Below are 20934 nucleotides of genomic sequence, written 5' to 3' on the forward strand. Positions count from 1 at the left end.
TTTTTCTTTCCTAAATAAAACTATGGGTAATGTGTAGGGAAACACCAAAACCATACTCACTGCCAGCAAGTCGATGCTGATCCAAAGCACCCTATGAGACAGGGTAGAACTGACCCTGTGAGTTTCTAAGACTTTAACTCTTTATAGGAGGAGAACACCTCATCTTTCTCCTGCTTAGGTGAACTATACACTAATTAAAATACAAATGGGTGATTTAAGTAGCCAAAAGTATTATGATTAGACTGAGTGGGTCTTATTAATCTGGGACACAAAAGCATTCAGAAGGAAATGGACCTTGTTACACAGCAGTACTGAGGTCTGTTATGTTTTTCTCAGTTATAGGTATAAAAGGGAGAGACAGAGAGGTATTTTATACACAGTAGCTCAATGTATTCATTACAGACTTAGCATTAAAAGCTTAACACAAAGGCCAATTTGCCAATTGGCTGCCTGTCCCTATGAATGGGAATTTTAATATATAATGCATATTGTTTAATGAGAAAAATTACAGTCAAGGTAAAAATGTAAAGCGTTTTAATGGGATGCCTTTTAAAAAGGTCAGTGCCCTTTCTAAATATTTTTTCATGATTTCTTATTCCAAGGAAAGCTGTTTTCAATGCACACACTTAACAGCATCCAATTTCTCCCCCAGCTCAAGAAGATCTGAGTGTACTTTTGTGTGAACTCAATGTCATCTCCAAAGATGTTTAGCAAAAGACATAATGATGATTCATTAGGTAAATTCATTAGGTAAAGATTTATGAGCAAGACAAATAAATGATCATTCCTCATTAAAAATGGTATATCATTTAAGGTCTTGGCACAACAGTAGGATGATACATAAAAGGAATCTCAAGAAGGATTTAAAGGGAATTGTACAAAGGTGTGGTCAGGGGTTAGGAAAATCAACAAAGAATGGTAAAGCCCCTCTGAGCGAGCAGTAGTGGACACCTCGTTTCTAATCTGAAGGGTTAAATACAGCGTGCTTCCAATGATTATCCTTGGACAGGCTAGAATTGGACAAGGAGGTGCCCCTTTACCACCACCCCGACAAACCACAGGGACTTCATGTCACTCTCCTCCCTCTTCAAGCCCTGCTGTGCTAAAGTCATTGGCTGAAGTCAAAAGGCTATAATTCCACCAAAAATGTCAGCCTCTTAAGGTCCAGGTAGAAAAGAGTAGAAAACTGTTTGGGAGGACAGAGGGCAGGGAAGGAAGCTGCAACCAGAAACAGTGAGAATGGCTATGTGAAATCTCAAATTTCTATTGGGATGTCATAATTGAAATAAGTCTAACTTTACTAACTTTCCATTACACACATCAGTGTGCACATATAAACACACACATAATTTCTGCTCATTACGCAGATGTTTTTAGGTCTCTATAATTTCTTTCACAAAATTCCATGGGTACAAATCCATTTCTAGAAGTAAACACTACCAGTATTGACACGAAATGAAGTATCTCAATAGACCTGTAGTGAGTCAAGAGTTTGAATCTATAATCAAAACCTTCCAACAAGAAACGTCTTTGGCCAGGTAACTTCACTGGTGAGAGCTACCAGAAATGTACCTTAATCTTTCTTAAATTCTTACACAAAGAGAAGAGGAGCTACGACTTCCCAACACATTCATTCAGGCAGAATTACCTTGATATGAAATGAAGGCAGAGAAGGACACCACAGGGGGGAAAGGAAGACTCTGGTGAACACAGATGCAAAATTCCTTGGTAAAGTATTAGCAAACTAAAAGGATTGCATACCCAGATTTAGGATTTATCTCAGAAACTGCAGAATTGTTTAATGTAAGACAATCAAACTGTAAAACAAAGGAAAATAAGTTGACAAGCTTAGACATCTTTTCACAATAAAAACACACAGTAAACTCAAAATCAAGGAGAATCACTCAACATTATTCGGGACGTTTATGCAAAACCCACAGCTAAGAATATAGTATTCAGTGGTGAAAGGCTAAAACGCTTTCCTTAAAATCAAGAACAACACAAGAATATTCACTTCCACTGCTACTTTTATCATTTTACAATGATACGTTACTTGAGTAACAGGAACAATTTGTAAACAACTACAAACTTAGAGGTTGATGGGGCAAACTCACCCTTTGGCTTCACCGAAGAATGGTCTGGCAATCTGCTTCCATATGTATTACAGCTAAGGAAGTAGCAAGGCAATTGTTTCTATTCTGCAACCTATAGGATTGCTGTGAATTTGAATTGACTCAACTACCATGGGTTTTGTTTGGTTTAGGCTTATTCAACATTGCCCTGGGTATCCTAGCTCGTGCAAACCAGCAAGCAAAAGAAATAAAAGGTATCCAAGTCAAAAATAATAAAGTAAAACCATCTCCATTTACAGACAGTGATCATATATACAGAAACTCAAAGAAACCACAGGAGAGTGATTCGGGCAAACAAATTCAACAATGTAGAATGGTACAAACTCACTATAACAGCAAGCAAACAAAAATTGTGTTTTTGTACATCAGCAAGGACTAACATGAAATAAATTAATCTAACAATTCTAGATCTCACAGTGTATATCTGATAACAGTTCTGTATATAGGACACGGGAACCCTGGTTGCCTAGTAGTTATGCATTGGGCTTCTAACTACAAGGTCAGCAGTTTAAATCCAACAGACCCTCCTTGGGAGAAAGACCAGGTTTTCTGTTCCAGTAAAGAATTAAAGTCTTGGAAACCCACAGGGGCGTGTCTACTATGCCTTATAGGTTCACTATGAGCCAGAATTGACTCAATGACGGTGAGTTTAGTTTTTTTAATGCCTAGAAATAAATTTTACCAGGAAGGGGAAAGAGTTGTATAGCATTACTGAAAGAGCTGTAACATTGCTGGAATACTTTTATTTTAACAAAATTTAAAGACCTAAATAAATAGAGACATCACTGTGCATGGACAGAAATATTTAATACTATTAAAATATTAATAGTGCTCCAAGCTACCTACAGAATCACTGTAATCCCTACTAAAATTTCAACTGTCTTTTTGTAGATATAGAAAAAAAACTAATTCTGAAATATGGAACTGCAAGGGACCTGAGACAGCCAGAATAACCTTAAAAAAGGAAAACTAAGCATGAAGCCATAGGCTTCTCTATTTCAGAAAATTCTACAAATGTAGAATATAATAATCAAAGCAGTGTGTATTAGTCTAAAGATAGCCGTACTCATATAGACCAAAGAATTATCATCAAGGGCCTCTGAGACTGTTGCCCTTATATATCCTTCAAGACTGAAAGTGAATCCATCCCCAGGAACCAACTTACAGACACACAACAGACAGGCCTATCAGGTGAGTAACAATCCAAGTAGGAATGTACTCTTTGGTTCAATCAACATTCAAGAACCAAGGGCAGCATTCTCCCAGAAACAAAGCTCAGAAGGAAAGAAAGTACATGAAGGAAAGATGAATGGAAAAGGGAATCTTAGGGAGGAAGTAGAACTAGTGCTCTTACATTGAATGAATTTTAACTAGTGCTATGAAGCAAAATACGTATAAAATATTACATAGAAATTTAATTTGCTCAGTAAAATATCCCCCAAATAAATTTTTTTAAAAAAAATAACAAAACAATATGACAGTTCCTCAAAAAAAGAAGCACAGAATTATACATAACGCAGTAGTTATCCTCTTGGACATACACCTGAAAGGTTTGCACCAGGGATTCCAACAGGTCTAAATTCCAAGTGGAGTTGCTCATGGTGGCATGATTCCTTTAGAGCCTGTGGGAGGGGAGCCTTCTAGACCTTCACTTGCTAATGGGACTCATCTTAAGGTCAGGGGAAGTCACTGCAAAATTTTGCTAATGATCAGAACTTGGAATGTGCAAAGTATGAATGTAGAAAAATTGGAAGTTGCCAAAAATGAAATGAAACATATGAAGATTGATATCCTAGATTCTGGTGAGCTGAAATGGACTGGCATTGGTCATTTTGAAGCAGAAAATGCGCTATACTGGGATTTGCTATCCTGGGATTTGCTATCCTGGGATGACACAATCAAGAGAAATGGCACAGCATTCGTTGTCAAAAAGGACATTGCAAAACCAATCATGAGGTACAATGTTGTCAGTAACAGGATTATATATATTTGCATTCGAGGAAATCCAATCAATATAACGATTATTCAAATTTATGCACTAATCACAAAGCTAGTGCTGAAATTGGAAAATTCTACCAATGTCTTCCATCAGAAATCAATCAAACATGTAGTTAAGATCCATTGATAATTACTGGTGATTGAAATGCAAAAGTTAGAAGCAAGGAGAAAGGGACAGTAGCTGGAAAATATGCACTTGGTGATAGGAAAATACTGGTGATCACACGACAGAACTTTGCAAAACCAATTACTTTTTCACAGCAAATACATGTTTTTATCAACACAAAAGGTGACTATACACATGAACTTCTCCAGATGGAATACACTGAAACAAAATTGTCCTCATCTGTGGGGATACGCAATGAAGATGAGCTGAATATCAGCAAATAAAGCCAGTTCAGGCTAAAGCTGATGCCACTTCAAACAAGTCCATGAGAGCCAAGATACCACCTTCAGTCTATCCCAAATGAAATTTGAGAACATCTCAAGGACAGGTTTGATGCACTGAACACTAGTGATGAAGACTACATGAGCTGTGGGAGGACATCGAGACCATAATTCAAGCATGAAGAAAACAAAAAGTCATTAAAACACATTTAAGATATTAAAGATTAAAGTGGATGTCAGAAAATACTCTGAAATTTGCTCTATATCATTTGCTGAAGCAAATGTAAGAGACATGTCAAATAGCTAAATAGAACATTTCAAAGGGCAGCTCAAGAAGACAAAGCAAAATATTTTACTGAAATTTGCAAACACATAGAATTAGAAAGTCAAAGGGGACTAAAAAACTAAGCATATTTACACTGAAAGAGCTCCAGAAAAAGTTCAAGCTTTAAATTGCAATCTTGAAAGATTTGATGGCAAAATATTGAATGACACAGAAGCATCAAAAGAAGATGGAAAGAATATAGAGTCACTCTACCAGAACGCACTAGTTGACATTCCTCGGCTTCAGGAAGTAGCTTATGAGCAAGAACCAACAGTAGTGAAGGAAGAAGATCAAGCTGCACTGAATGCATTGTCCAAAAACAAGGCTCCAGGAATTGATGGACTATCAATTGAAATGTTGCAGCAAGCTGATGAAGTGCTGAAACCACACTCATCTTTGGAACACTGCTACTTGCCCAACTGACTGGAAGAGATCCATATCTATACCCATTCCAAAGAAAGGTGCCCAACAGAAGGCTCAAACTATAGAACAATATCATTGATACCTCATGCAAGTAAAATGTTGTGGATGATCATCCAACAACAGTTGCAGCAGTCCAGTAACAGGAAACTGCCAGCGGTTTAGGCTGAATTCAGACGAGGCCATGGAATAAGGGATATCATTGCTGATGTCAGATGGATCCTGGCCAAAAACAGAGAATTTCCAGAAAGATGTTTACTTGTGTTTTACTGAGTATGCAACATTCAACTGTGTGGACCATAATAAACTCTGATTAGCCTTAAAAAGAATGGGACTCTCCCACCTCTCTCCCATGGGTCCTAGCAGCTCCGGGGTGCGCAGAGGGGAAGCAGTCAAGCAAACCAGCTTTGAGAAAGCTCTGGGTGCCACAAGCATCTGGCAAATGCCTCCCCTCCCCTACAGAGAAGATGCCTAAAAGAAAGATCAGCACCGATGAAGGGGCAGTGAAGGAGGGGCCCCAGAGGAGATCGACAAGGTTGTCGGTGAAACCTGTGCCGCAAAAGTGGACAGGAAGCCCAAAAGGCAGCAGAAAAGGATAAATCTTCAGACCAAAAACTGCAAGCAAAAGGGGAAAGGAGAGCGAAGGAAAACACGCTGAACAACAAATTAAAAGCCAGTTACAAAGGAATGGGAATTTCAGGACCCTTAATTGTGCTCATTCCGAACTTGTGCATTGATCAGGAGGCAGTAGTGTGGACAGAACAAGAAAATACTGCATGGTTTCAAATCAGGAAAGGTGTATGTCTGGGTTGTATCCTGTCACCATTCTTGTTCAATCTGCCTGCTGAGTAAATCATCAAAGAAGCCGGATTATATTAAGAAGAATGTGGTATCAGGATTGGAAGCGGAATATTAACAATCTGTGATATGCAGATGAACAAAACCTTGCTTTTTGAAATGAGGAGGACTTGAAGTACTTTCTGATGAAGATCAAGGATCTAGAGATATAATCTTATAGATTTTGGACATACTGTCAGGAGAAACTAGTCCCCAGTGAAGGACATCATACTTGGTAAAGGGGCGGGAGGGAGGCGCCAAAAAAGAGGAAGGCCCTCAATGAGATAGATTGACACAGTGGCTTGGGTTGGAGCCTACACAAAGGCACCTAAAAACAATAACAACAGAAAGAAAATGCTATTCTGATATATGCTTCGACATAGATGAAACTTAAAAGCACTAAAACTGAGGTAGTTATTATGCCAACCTGGCCAATAAACACAGGCAGGATTAAATGAAGGGCAGAGAGATAAATGGCTCTGTGAGTCTCACCTTTCTTGTCTCTTGCTCTTTAAACATTGGGCCAGTGTGCAGCTGCCTTGCTTGCTCTTGTCTCAATTTGCAAGGTACATTCACTACCTGTGGGACACCTAACCCATGGACTGTGTCACTGTAATTTGAGGTTCCTTCAAGACCTGCTTCGCCACACCATTGGAATTTACATCTCTTGAGCTGGGGACTGTCAGACCCTGTCATCTGGCTGACTGTTGGTGACCTGCCTTGCTGTTTGCTGCTTGTGTCTACATATCCTGGATTGTTCTACAGAGGACTACCTGGCAGCCCTCAAGACTTGAAGGATTGCCAGTGTCTCACAACAGTCTCACGGGAGTGAGTTGCACTGAGTTGCATTTGTATTGCTTTATAATTTAATTAACTGTTTATTTCTTATGTTATCTAGCTATCTGTATATTTATTTATTCGTTTGTTAGAATTCTGGTTTTGTTTCTCTAGAGAACCCTAACACAAAAAACAAATATTATGTGATGCCAGTTCTATAAAATATGTAGCATTAGTGAATGTATAGAGAAAAAAATTACTAGAGATTTCCAGCAGCAGGGACCAGAAGAGAAAGAGAAGTTAGTGCTTGAGGGACACTGAGTTTCCGTCTGGGGCAATGAAAAGTCTTGTGGAAGTGGGTAGTGAGGAAGGCTGCACAACATGGTGGATACAGTTAATGCCACTGAATTATACACATAAAATGGTTAAAACAAAACGTGTGTTTTATATATCACAATAGATTCCTAAAGATGAGTCAGATCTTTCATTATTGGTGTCAGTGGAAAAGGTGATGTGGCATATTAAAATCATCAGTCTAGCTATTTCATCGCAAGGGAAATCATGTTCGTCTCAAATATAGTACATAGACGATTCTTGCACTTGCTGTACCACCTTAACTGATAGGGCTTGGAGTCGAGACAGCAAGTGGGCAAGCAACAAGTCTGAAACTCTGGCATTCCTTAAGTACATCTGGTCATGTAACCCTGAAAGTAAGTAGTTCAGTGCCTCAAAGATTTAAGGTACTTGAGGCTTTAAGTGGTTTTTCAGGAGACAAACGAGATAATTCTAAGTCCTTGTCTTTTTTTAAGGTCACTTGATCGCTCTCCCTCTAATGAGATGAGGGTTTCTTCTCAGTGAAACAGAGACTCAAGCGTGCTTAAAGCAATTGAATTATGGCTCTTTTGTACAGGTACTTCTCAGAGTTGCTACCTATTATTTCTCTCAGGCTCCGCTGGGCAGGACTGGTGGATCTTGGTGACGGCTGAAGTCATGGGTCCACGGAGTGCTTTGCATATCCTTGTTGTAGAAGTCCAGTAGATATTTCTGAATAAATCTGTAAGTGCACTATGTAGGCAACCTGGTGTTAGAAAGATCTTTATACTGTGATACAAGGTGCATTCTAAGTCCTGGTTCTAAGTTTTTAGCTTTATTTGCTCTGGAATCTCTAGGTTCCAGTACCTTCAGCCCCCAAGTGAGAGTAAAGCTAATGCTTCACTACATTGTTAAAAACATTCTGGAAAAGAAAATGATTTTTGAAGCTCTTTATAAAGTGCAGGGCCTTCTAAAATATATGCTCTCTTTACTACTGAAATTGGTTATCAAGTGCCAGTAGCAATAATAATTTAATACTAACGCAGATTTTAAAGTACCAGTGAGAATGTTGTTTTTCCTCTAGGGAGAAACTGACATAATACAAAGCAAAATATTTTGTGATAATCTTCAGTGAACATGTTTTTTTTACATTTGAACTTCACCTTCAAAACAAAATGCTGACATCAGATTCATATGGCTGAAAGCAGAGCATTGAAATATTTCTTGCATTTTGTGGACCATGCAAAGGCTTGACTGCAGATCACAACAAACTCTGGACAACATTCTATTCTGAAGAATAGAAGTCCCATAACCCATTGTGCTCATGCCGAACCTATACACAAACCTAAAGGCAGACATTCAAACAGAATAAGAGAATACTGTGTGGTTTAAAACAAGGAATGTATGTGTGGAGGTTGCATCTTTTAATCATACTTAGTCTGTGTGGTGAGCAAATAACCCAGGAAGTGGAATTATTGGAAGAGGAAAGTGGCATCAGGAGAGGAAGAAGGGTCGCCCACAATCTTTGGTATGCGGATGAAATACACTTGCTCACCGAAAGCTAGGAGGGTTTGAAGCATTTAATGATGAAGATCACAGATCACTGCCTCCAGCCTGGATGGCCTTTCAACATAAACAGAAGTCCTTACAACCGGGAGATCAACAAGATCATGGTCAATGGAGTGGATTGGTGTGGTCAAGGGTTTCCTTTTACTTGGTTCTACAATCAATGCTCATGGAAGCAGCAGTCAAGGAATCAAATGACAAATCTGCTGCAGAAGCCCTATTTAAAGTGTCATAGAGCAAAGGCACCGTTTTCAGGACTAAGGTGTGCTTGACCCATGCCATGGTATTTTCAGTTACTTTGTCTGTGGAAGTTGGGCAATGAATAAGGAAGACTGTAGGAGAAGTGGCGTGTTTGAATTGTGATGTTGGTGAAGAAGATTGGAAGAACCATAGGCTCCCAGAAGAACAAACAAAGTCATCTTGAAAATAAAACACAACCAGTCCTCTGTGCTCCAATGTTTATTGCGGCACCATTCACAATTGCAAAGACTTGGAAACAGCCTGTGTCCATCTATAGACGAGTGATTAGTAAACTCTGCGACATACACGCAACGGAGTACTATGCAGCACTGAAAAGCACGGACGAACACATGAAGCACATAGTTTCACGGGAAGAGTTGGAAGGAAGTATGTTAAGCAAGGTAAGCCAATGTCTAAAGGACAAGCATAACATAAGTTCCCTGAGGTGAGTACAATCAGCACAGCAGGAATAGAAGAAAAGACACTTATTTCACAATATATGGTGGAAGCACAGTCAGTCAGTGGGAGGTCAGACCAAACCCAAGAAGGTACATGGGAATCCAACAGAAAGGGGAAAGGGGGAAGGAGGAGGAAAAATGGGGGTGGGGAGAAACTGAGATAATGGCATGGGGGGAACAGGGCACTAACCCACCCAGGGGGAGAGTAGTGGTTGTATCTCCACAGAATTGGAGTGTCCATACAGACCCCACCATGAAGCACAAAACCAGGAGGGCAACGTAAAATGTGGAGGAATCCATGAAAAGATTGGACTACAGGGCTGGCCTCAACCAGAATCAGCCTGGCCCTCACCCTGGAAGTGTGTGCTGCAAAAAATGACATAGGATCTTCTGGTGGGGGAAAGGAACCGACCTACCACACCCAGACGGAAGCAGAAGCAAATGAAGGGGGAGGAAGAGAGTGGAGCACATCCTGGCCCAAGAATCCCTGAGGACGATATTCCTGCTCAGAGCAGCCAATGCACAGAAAGGACCATATGGCCAGCCCCACTATGAGACACGACATCCTGCACTGGCCCATAGCCCTATGGAGGACAACACTGGAAACACAGTGTGGCAATTCTGCTTGAACTGACCCCACCAAGGCAAAACACAAAGGGCATGCAACAGAACAGCAAGGGGAGCAGAGCAAGGAAGTCCTGAGGGAGTACCAAAAATTAACTTTGGGGCCAGAGCATGGTGCCCCATCAGACTCTACTGGAAAACACTCCTAAAAGGCAAACAAACAGTCCTTGAACTAAGCACAGGCTTTTCTTTCTTTCTTTTTTTTTTTTTTTGCTGTTGTTTTGTTTTCTTGCTTTGTTTTGCTCTGTCTTGTATTTATGTGCATATTATCATCTCTGCAGGTCTATCTAGATAAGATAGGCTGGATAAACAATCTGGAGGAGAAAACAATGGGACCACAGTTCCCGGAGGGGACATGGAGAGGGGTAGGTGGGAGGAAATGAAGTGGTGTTAACAAGCCCAGGGACAAGGGAACAACAAGTGATCCAAAATCAGTGGTGAGGAGGGTGTAAGAGGCCTGGTCATTGGGACTGATCAAGGGCAATATGACTAAGAGGAATTACTGAAAGCCAAATGAAGGCTGAGCATGAGAGTGGGACAAGAGGAAAGTCAAAGGAAATAGAGGAAAGAACTAGGAAGCAACGGGCATTTCTAGAGGTCTAAATACAGGCATGTACATATGTAAATATATTTATATATGACAATGAGGAAATATATATATGTATATATGTGTATGTATGTATATATATAATCGTATTAAGGTAGCAGATGGACATTGGGCCTCCACTCAAGTACTCCCTCAATGTAAGAATACTTTGTTGTAGTAAACTGGCATTCCATGATGCTCACCTTCCTGACACTATCACTGAAGACAAATGGGCGCATAAGCAAATGTGGTGAAGAAAGCTGATGGTTCCTGGCTATCAAAGGATACAGCATCTGGGGTCTTAAAGGCTTGAAGATAAATAAACGGTCATCTAGCTCAGAAACAACAAAGTCCACATGGAGGAAGCACACCAGCCTGTGTGATCACGAGGTATCGGAAGGATCAGGGATCAGACATCAAAGAACAAAATATCATATCATTGTGAATGAGGGGCATGCAGATTGGGGATCAAAGACCATCTATAGATAACTGGATACCTCCTTACTGAAGGGTCTCATGGAGAAGAAGAGCCCATCAGGGGACAGTGTAGCAATGATGAAACATAAAGCTCGCCTCTAGTTCCCAAGTTCCTTCCCCCCATTATCATGATCCCAATTCACCTTACAAACCCAGCTAGACTAGAGGATGTGCACTGGTACAAATAGAAACTGGAAATACAGGAATCCAGGACAGATGATACCTTCAGGACCAGTGGGGAGAGTGGTGATACCGGGAGGGTAGAGGGAGCATGGGGTACAAAGGGGAAGTCAAATATGAGGATCTACATCTAACCTCCTTCCTGAGGAAGGGACAACAGAAACGTGGGTGAAGAGAGACGTTGGACAGTATAAGATATGACAAAATAATAATAATTGATAAATTATCAAAGGTTTTTTAGGGAGGGGGAGAGAGGAGGAAAGGGGAAAATGAGGAGTTGATATTAAGGGCTCAAGTACAAAGCAAATGTTTTGAGAATGATGATGGCAACAAGTGTACAAAATGTTCTTGACACATGGATGGACATATGGGTTGTGTTAAGAGTTCTATGAGCCCCCACTAAAATGAATTTTTTTAATCTATCTTAAAAGAAGTACACCAAAATATCACTTAGAAATGAAGATGGTGACACTTTGTCTCACATTGAACAGTTTCAAAGATCATTCATGCTTGGTTATGCAGAGGTCACAAGGAGAAGACTCTCAACTAGATGAATTGACACAGATACTGAAAGGCTGAGAACACCAGCAACTGTCAGACAATGCAGAAGTGGGCAGTGTCTCATTCTACTGTGCACAGGGCCCCCATGGGTCAAATCCAACTGTGCAGCCCCTAACAACAGCGCACTCGGGTACGAGGTGCCCTTTAAGGACTTACTGTGGGAAAGGATGCAAAATATGTTATTAAGACATTTTTGTACCTGAGCAGAAATAATGATCTGTTTTGTTGGTTGAATTAAACACTATTTTTGTTCTATTTATGAGTCAGAATCCACTGGATGACCAGCAGGATTTTTGTTTTGTTTTTCTCCTTTAAAAAAAAGCTTATGACCACTAGAAAATTTACAATTACATTTGTGGTTTGCATTGTATTTATTTTAGACAAAACTGCTACAAACAAGGAACAATCGAGAAATCAAATTCAGTTTTTGCACCGGACAAAAAGTGTTCATGGATTTTTAGTAAATATTTCAGTTTTTCCAGGAGATGCAAAGTTTCATTCAAGCTACTTGACTCTGCTGTTGTATTGGGAAATGTGTCTATAGAAAATATAGAAACAAATGAAAATTGATTTAAGGACACATAAATTTAAGTTTATATAATATCCACATGCCAGGAAGTACTATTTTCCTTGGTGTGTTTTTTTCAAATAATTTACAAATGGAAAACAATTCTTAGTTTACACTTTGTACAAAAACAGGCAGTAAGCCAGCTTTCATCTACTAGCCACTTTGCTAACCAATTGTGCTATCACCTATTAGTGGTCATCAAAAAAAATGAATTTTAGATCTATGTGTGCTATGCATGTCTTATCTGCCTTAAGATAATGTGCAGATTAATGTGTACCATATGATTACATGTATATATTATACGGTTACATAATCTATATGACCAGAGTATATGGAAGGATACATACCAACCTGGTCATCCCACCTGTTATCACCAGATACAAGATTGGAGGCAAGAAGGATCGTCAACGTTTCCTTTATGAGCTTGTGTAACATTTGTCTTATCATAGCTATCATGAATTACAGTTATAATAAACACTCTAATATAAGAACATGCCTATAAATTGCCTAAAAACTCAGAATTTCTGTCATATCTACAGATCTATCTATCATTACTACAAAAACTGGGGATAAAACTTAGCTCAGAACAAAACATAATGCAGAGTATATTTTTAAGAATAGACTTTCTTAGCTGATGGTGCCTGGTTTATCAAAAGATATAGCATCTGAGGTCTTAAAGTATTGAAGACAAACAAGCGGCTATCTGGCTGAGAAGCAACAAAGTCCACAAAGAAGAAGCACACCAGCCTGTGTGATCATGAGGTATAGATAAGATCAGGTATCAGGGATCAAAGACCCAGAACAAAAAAAATTGTATCATTTTGAATGAGGGGGAGTGCAGAGTGGAGACCCAAAGCCCATCTGTAGGCAACTGGACATCCCCTCACAGAAGAATCACAAGGAAGAGACGACCCAGTCAGGGTGCAGTGTAGCAAAGATGAAACACACAACTTTCCTCTAGTTCTTGAATGCTTCCTCCCCCCACTCCCACTATCATGACCCCAATTCTACCTTACCAATCTGGCTAGACCAGAGCATGTGCAGGGATACAGGAAAGAGCTAGAAATGAAAGGAACCAGGACAGATGAACCCCTCAGGATAAATAATGAGAGTAGCGATACCAGGAGGGGGAGGGGAAGGATGGGGGAGAAAGGGGGAACCAATCACAGTGATCTACATATAATTCCCTCCCAGGGGGGTGGACAACAGAAAAGTGGGCAATGGGAGACGTGGGCCAGTATAAGATATGAAAAAATAATAACAATTTATAAATTAACAAAGGTTCATGAGGGAGGGAGGGTGAGGGAAGAAGGGGAAAATGAGGAGCTGATACTAAGGTTCAAGTAGCAAATGTTTTGAAAATGACGATGGCAGCAAATGTACAAATGCGCTTGACACAATGTATTGTGATAAGAGATGCATGAACCCCCAATAAAATGATTTTAAAAGAATTTGAACCAACTCCAGAAATATAGAGATCTAGAAGAAGGATAGATTTTCAAAAACAATAGCTTCATATTTTAGTATATTTGTTAAATAGAGGTTCCTATGATTTTCAGCAGTACTGTTTGACTTACCTCCTAAAGCCTTCACATCCTTGCTTCAGAAGTCACACCTCATCATTTCTACAACAAACTCTTAGTATCGAGTCAGATCCATTTAATGTGGGAAAGACATGAAAACCAGGATAGAAGACTCACTGGACCCTCACAGGGCTGGTGGCCACACAGTTGTCCAGAATTATGTGCTGAAATAGTTGTGTGAGTAACCAAATTCAAGATACTTGCTAGGTTCTCGAAATGGAAAACTGATTTGCTTACAACTGTATTGCCACGGGGTAAAGATGCTGTGTGGATTATTAAAAGCATACTTCGCCATAACTTGTCAAATATATGGCAATAAACAAACCAGGGAATTTTCAACATTTAAAAAATACAGTGTATTTTACACAAGCATATTCTCTGTTTGTGTGAGCCATGTGTTCAGAAAAGAAACAAGACACTCAACAGGGCTTATTACTTCTGGACAAAGTGGCATAGCATAGAAAGTACAAAAATGGTTATAGGCACTGTATTTGTAAAAAAAAAATTTCAGGTTATTAAGCAGTAAATAGGATATCTACTTAGTAAAGACATGTGTATCCACAGCAAAAAGACCGAATGCACAATGCTCAGTGGCATCTGTGTGTTTGAATTAGAGGGGTTGTTTCCCCTTCGATTTATGCCTTTGGATGCATCTGGATTGCACGTCATGACGTCTATATTGATCAAGCATGAATCACCTTCGTAATGAGAAAAGCAAACACGTAGAAAGAGGTACCCGTGGACTGTTGTTCCGGCCCACATTAAAGCATTTCTGGTGGCTAAATTGCCTTTCAAGAAATTTATTTGAGATCCATAAATCATCCTCACAAACCCAGTCAGGCTAAGTTACCTGTCCTAACATTTATTCCTGAGGCTATTAAAAGTTAATTATGAGAAGGTAAAAAGAGAGGTAAATTTCATTTACGTTCACTTACTTTAATGTGCAATAAGGTCAAAAGTAAACGTTTTGTCTCTTTCTAGTCCACAAAATATGGTTGCTATTTTCAAAGTTCAACAAAAGTGGTAAAAAACGATCCCCATTAGTCAGTTATACAATCATATGGAATGCTGACCTGATGAAACAACACAACTGTGAAAAATACAATAGCGCACACATTTTATTGACAAATAAATGCACAAGCTTAAATTGTCGGTCACCACCTTTATAACTGATTGACATGTTATCAGAAAAAGAAATACTTAAGCTAGCCAAGATCAATGATGGCACAGGGCTTCCTTAATGTTCCATCAGATAAAAATCCAAATTCAATCCAGTCCTAATTCATTTCTGGGTTCAGGCCACTTTGACAGTTACGTTTTATAGCAAAATGTACTTTCATTTTACATTCAAACCTTTTCTTAGCTTTCTTAGAGAATTCACTTTGTAATTTATGACACTTCCTTGCACAATTCAAGTTTCACTCACTTTTGAATACTTTGGAGAGATAAATAACTGACATACTCTGCCATTCATGAGTAATGTACTGCCTATAACATAGGAAACGAAAATAGGTGGCCAAAGAGATATATTTGTTTTAGAAATAAATATGTACCTTATGTATAAGTAATAAAATAACAGTAAATTAGAAATGTATTATAAAAATGTTTTCCTATTTTACAGAGATTAAGTTATATACTCTAATATATCACTGAAGAATGAAATACATCAGTTGTGTCTTACGCTAAATATAACGGTTTGAATGAAAGGCATGCAAGTTAAGTCATATGTCTACATCTTATTATATCATATTACTTTCAGTACATACCCAATAATAATATCTTTTTATCATAACATATGATATGCCATCACAACTCCAGACAATAAACACTTAAAAGAGCAAGCCCATCTCACTGTAGCATTTAAACCGTTTCTTTAGTTTAAAGGTCATGGCCTAATGCATACCCTGTATTAAAACAATAATAAAATCATTTATGAGGTAAATTCTATTTTTTCCAGGATCCCTGATGTCATAATGGTTGCCTAATGGGCTGCTAACAACAAGGTCAGCAGCTTGAAACTACCAGCTGCTCTCTGGGAGGGAGAAGGGGCTTTCCACTCCTGTGAAGAGTCCCAGTCTCAGAAACCCACAGGAGCAGTTCTACCCTGTCTTAGGGTCAGGAAGAGTCAGAATCGACTCGATGGCAGTGAACTTGGTTTTCTTTTCCAGATACCCAAGCAGCTTTCTTCATATACCAGGTTCATTTCATCTAACAAGCTGGAAATTAAAAAGCATTACCTTCATGTTACTGATGAGCATAACAGAAAAGTAAATTGAGAATTATGTTTCTAACGCACATTAATCTAAATCTAACATCCAGATTCCTCCATAAACTAACCAGTCATTGCCATGGAGTACCTTCTGACTCATAGCAACCCTTGAGAGCAGGGTAGAATGTCCCCTGTGGGTTTGCAAGGCTGACTCTACAGCCTGAGTAGAAAGCCTGGGAGACGCATAGCTGTGTAGGTTGGATAGTTGCGCCCTATGTGCTTGCTTCTCCATTATTCACGGCGGGATCCTGAACAGATACAGCAATTCTGCTGGACCCAGAGACAGGAAAGGCTAAAGTAGCTTCAATAGAGCCCGCATTGCCAAGCCAATCTCAGGAGAAACGGCAAACAGTATGCATCATCTCCTGTCTGTTCTTTAGACCAAATTTTAAGACATCCACTGCACCATGGTCAACAATTAGAAACATCAGCCAGGCCTATCAAGTGCACAATTGCACCATGAGTGGAACGCTAAACCCCAGGAGACTGAAAGCGCAGCATTTTCCCAAGAGCAAGGTTCAGATGGCAGCTAGGAGGACGATAGAAGGATCGATGGAAATGGGGAAGAAATGAGAAGAGTGTTGTTACAACTAACGCCCTGAAACAAAGCATATCTAAATTGTTGGAGGGGAAACTAGTGTGCTCTGTAGCCTTTCACCCCAGCCACAAGAAAATGTTCAAAAGAAAGAAAAATAAAACCCCCAAGAATTGTAAATTGTATTACTGAGAGTCAACCAAGCTCGATGCCCTCTCTCCGTGCCTTTTTGGGTGTGTCGAGTCAGGTCCGACCCATAGCACGACAGAGTAGAACAATGTCCAGTGCTGCTCCATCCTCACAAGTGTTACCTTGCTGGATTCCATTTTGCAATCATGAATCCACCTCAGGTTCTTCCTCTTTTTCACAGAACCTCTGCTTGAACAAGCATGATGGCCTTTTCCAGAGACTGGGCATATGATAACACGTCCAAAGTACAGGAGTGAAGTCTCAGTATCCTGGCTTCTAAAGAAGCAAGGCTGTGCCTCTCCAAGACAGATTATTTGTCTTTTTGACAGATCATGGCACTTTCAATATTCGAAGGTCAGAAAAATAGCAGAAGGAAATAGTGGACGTGAAGGGGCCTGTCTCCCCCATATCCGTCCTACCCCGGACACCTGTCTCACGGTTTTGAAGACTTTGGGCTAAGATCTTAGCTGAAGCTGTTGGCTGGAATACATGCACATGGCTTCGTCATGTGACCCAGGCCTCCTCAATACATGGCAGTTAGGCCCCAAAGGTGAGCATCCCAGGAGAGGGAGAGAACCAAGATCTAATGTGGATTAGCTACATATCTATAGACTGTACTCTGTAAGCAGTCTCAAACAAGAGTAAAATGCACTGGGTAGATAGAAGACCTGAGTTCAAGGCTGAGGAGTCTAAAACAAGATTCTATCCATTATTAAGACTCAATATCCTTCTTTATAACAGATATTTTTAAAGTAGATGATCTCTGGAGCTCTTTACATATTAAATACTCTATAACTCATTCAATCTAAAAGAGACACACACGTTTTCCCACTACTTGCTATTTGTACAATTTTCATTACTTAAGCATCAGTATTACCATCTCTGAAATGGACTTACTTCTTAAGGTTGCTATGAGAATAAAACAACATATATACATATATAAGATTTTAGAACAAAATCTAGATTATAACAAGTATCCAATAAATGTCTACTATTTAGTACAGCATTCAATCACATTTTTTTCCCTTTTCTTTCTTTACATTTTATTAGGGGCTCATACAACTCTTATCACAATCCATCAATCACATTTTAACAACCATATTAGTTTACCTACTTGGGAATCATCTAACTTACAAAAGGGGCTATTTTTATTAAAATTTTAAATCAGTAGGATATAGTTATAATCCAGATACCTATAACCTCAGTCTCAAACAAATATGAGTAGAAATTCTTCTTTTACATTATTTTAATATAAAATATTTATTGGTGCCAGTGCAGGTGTTAAAGATTTACATGCACTGGAAGCTTATATCAACTGAGTAAAGTTGGAATTTAAAATTGCTACCTTTGCTTATCCTGTGAAATATGACTTTCTATGCTGCTATAAATTTTCTACAGTTTTAATACTTTTCACTTTCCTGTACTAGCAGATATGCCACATGAAAATATTTAAGCGAGATACTGGGGGTTATTAATAGACATCATTAGTAATAAATTACAGTGTTAATTTCATGCCCCCAGTTCCTCTCATCTTGCTTTTGATTGAAAAGAATTCTTTGACTGGCCCTCCCAGATTCCTGTTACACTAAGGCATATCAAAGGACCAGTTCTCTTTCGTAAAAAGTCAGACAATCCAATAGGAATAAGAAGAGCAATTTTTAAAAGAAGAATTCTAAAACATCAAAACAGAATCCTAAAAAAAGAGCAAAGAAATAACTTCTGACCATGTAATTTTTTTATTCAAAAATATTAGGAATGTTGTCTTTAGGATTATTAATATCCTCTAAAATTATGAAATTATGTTTAAACACACTCATTTCTTACCCCAGCCAGGACTCTAAGTATGAATGCTTATTGACCACTGATTTCCAGGAAGTATTCATAAAGCAATTCCCATAAATATTTCAACTGGAAAGTCATCTTTTTCATGGCTAGGAACAATATATTAATCGGAGTACACTTTAAGGACAATTGGACTGAAAGGACACCTGCTGGCACCGTGGGAAGCACTCCGCCTGCTACCCAAAAGGCCAGGTAGGGCTTGAACCCACCAGTGGCCCGAAGGGAAATGATGTTGCAGTCCGCGTCTGTACAGACGGTACGATAGCCTTAGACATCTGATGAGTAAGTTCTTCTGTTTCCTAAACGGTTGTGATGAACTGGAATCAACTCATTGCTGGTGGGTTCGGATGGACGGATCAGTGACACACACTTGACGAGAACTCAGCTGGAGAGAGGGTCATTTTGATTTGGAAAGTGAATTGAGGGATGTCTTCGGTGGACAGTCCTGGGTGGGGCGGCACATTACAACACTCTAGGAGTCAAGAGCAGCGGACAAGTATCAAATGCCTAGAGACAGGTCAAGGAGTCGGAAAGGAATAATACAATCCCCCCAAAAAGTTTGTCTCGTGTTGCACTTTTTTCTTCCATTCTACAAGGCTCTACAAACCACTCGGTTCATTCACATGGACTCGAAATCGCCTGACCCAGGGACACCACGCATTCGTGTTCCGGTCCTGCGCACTGGGAGGTATCATCTGGAGGGTCGCAAACTGTGTAGCTGGTGCTAATGGGCTTCAGCCCCCAACCCAAAGCTAGTCAGCGAGTGTTTTTCCACCCCACTGTGGTTCATAATAACATTTTCAAAATGAAATGTTGAGATCTCATTGGTCGTCTGTTGGGAAACCAAGCCCATCAAACACCGGAGCTTGCTTTGGGTTTAGTACAGAAGGCGGTAGCTTACGGCCTCCTGTCAGCCTTATGCTCGCATCTCAGTGAACACTCTGCAGTCGCTCCTTGCCATAGGGTGGCCTTCCACTCCTGGAGGCCTCATACACCACAGAAGGAAATGTCACTGGGCATCGTGCCAGCTTCGTGGGACTTGAGTCCACTGCTTTGCCTCCTTTGGTTTTCGAGTGTCTTCCACTCTAGGATTCTCATCTCCCAGCCTCATGGGGGAAAGAATTACACCCATTGGCATCAAGTTGTTTCCAACCCACAGTGACCCCACAGGACAGAATAGAAGTGCTTCTGAGGGATTATCAGGCTGGAAATGAATCTCTACAGAAACAGAGAACCACATGGTTCTCCAGCAAAGCAGAGGAATGGGCAGGTTTGAACATCTAACTCTGCTGCAGCCCAAGGTGGTATGAAGGTTCCTCCCCAGTACGATATCTGACGCATGGCTCTCATTGGTTCTTTGTTGGAAGTAGACTGTCAACCCTTCCTCCCAGTCTGCCTTAGTCTGGAAGCTCAGAGGAAACCCGTCCACCATGAGCAACTGTGCTGGTATTTGAAATGCTTGCAGATGACTTTCAGTATGCGCCAGATGCCACAGAACAAGAAACTGCCAGATCAGTGGTGGCATTCAATACTGTTGTTGTTGCTTGGTATGGATGAGTTGCTTCTGACTCAGCAACTCATGGTGACAGAATAACCCCACAGAGTGTCTAAGCTGTAACCTTGACAGGAACGGAGGGCAGGGTCTCTCACAGAGCTGCTGGGTGAATTTTAACTGCCAATCTTAGCAAGGGCTAGGAGCTGGGGAAGTTCAGACCTTTTTAATTCTCAGCCTGACAAGTGCATGAGCGACTGCTTCCTGGACATGGTTCTTTCCTCTTCCTTAGGGAGAGGAACAGAGTCAAAGGAGTCTGAATGTTAAAAATACAGACAACTCCCCGAGAGTCAGAATTCCTCAGGACCACCTTGTTTGTCTCTACCTTAAACGCTTCGCATCTTTAAACAGGGTGAAGACTTACCACTCTTCCATCGCTTGTGAGAAAGATTTGAGTTTTCCTTCTCTGACAGGTTTCCGCATTGCATAGATTCTAGCCTTAGACTGCAGTAATACTGACAATAAAGCTTTGAACATGAGCATTTTTTAAATTCTTCCCATTGAGACAAACGTGCA

This window comes from Tenrec ecaudatus, chromosome 5 (assembly GCF_050624435.1).
Source record: "Tenrec ecaudatus isolate mTenEca1 chromosome 5, mTenEca1.hap1, whole genome shotgun sequence".
In the NCBI taxonomy this organism is placed as follows: Eukaryota; Metazoa; Chordata; class Mammalia; order Afrosoricida; family Tenrecidae; genus Tenrec; species Tenrec ecaudatus.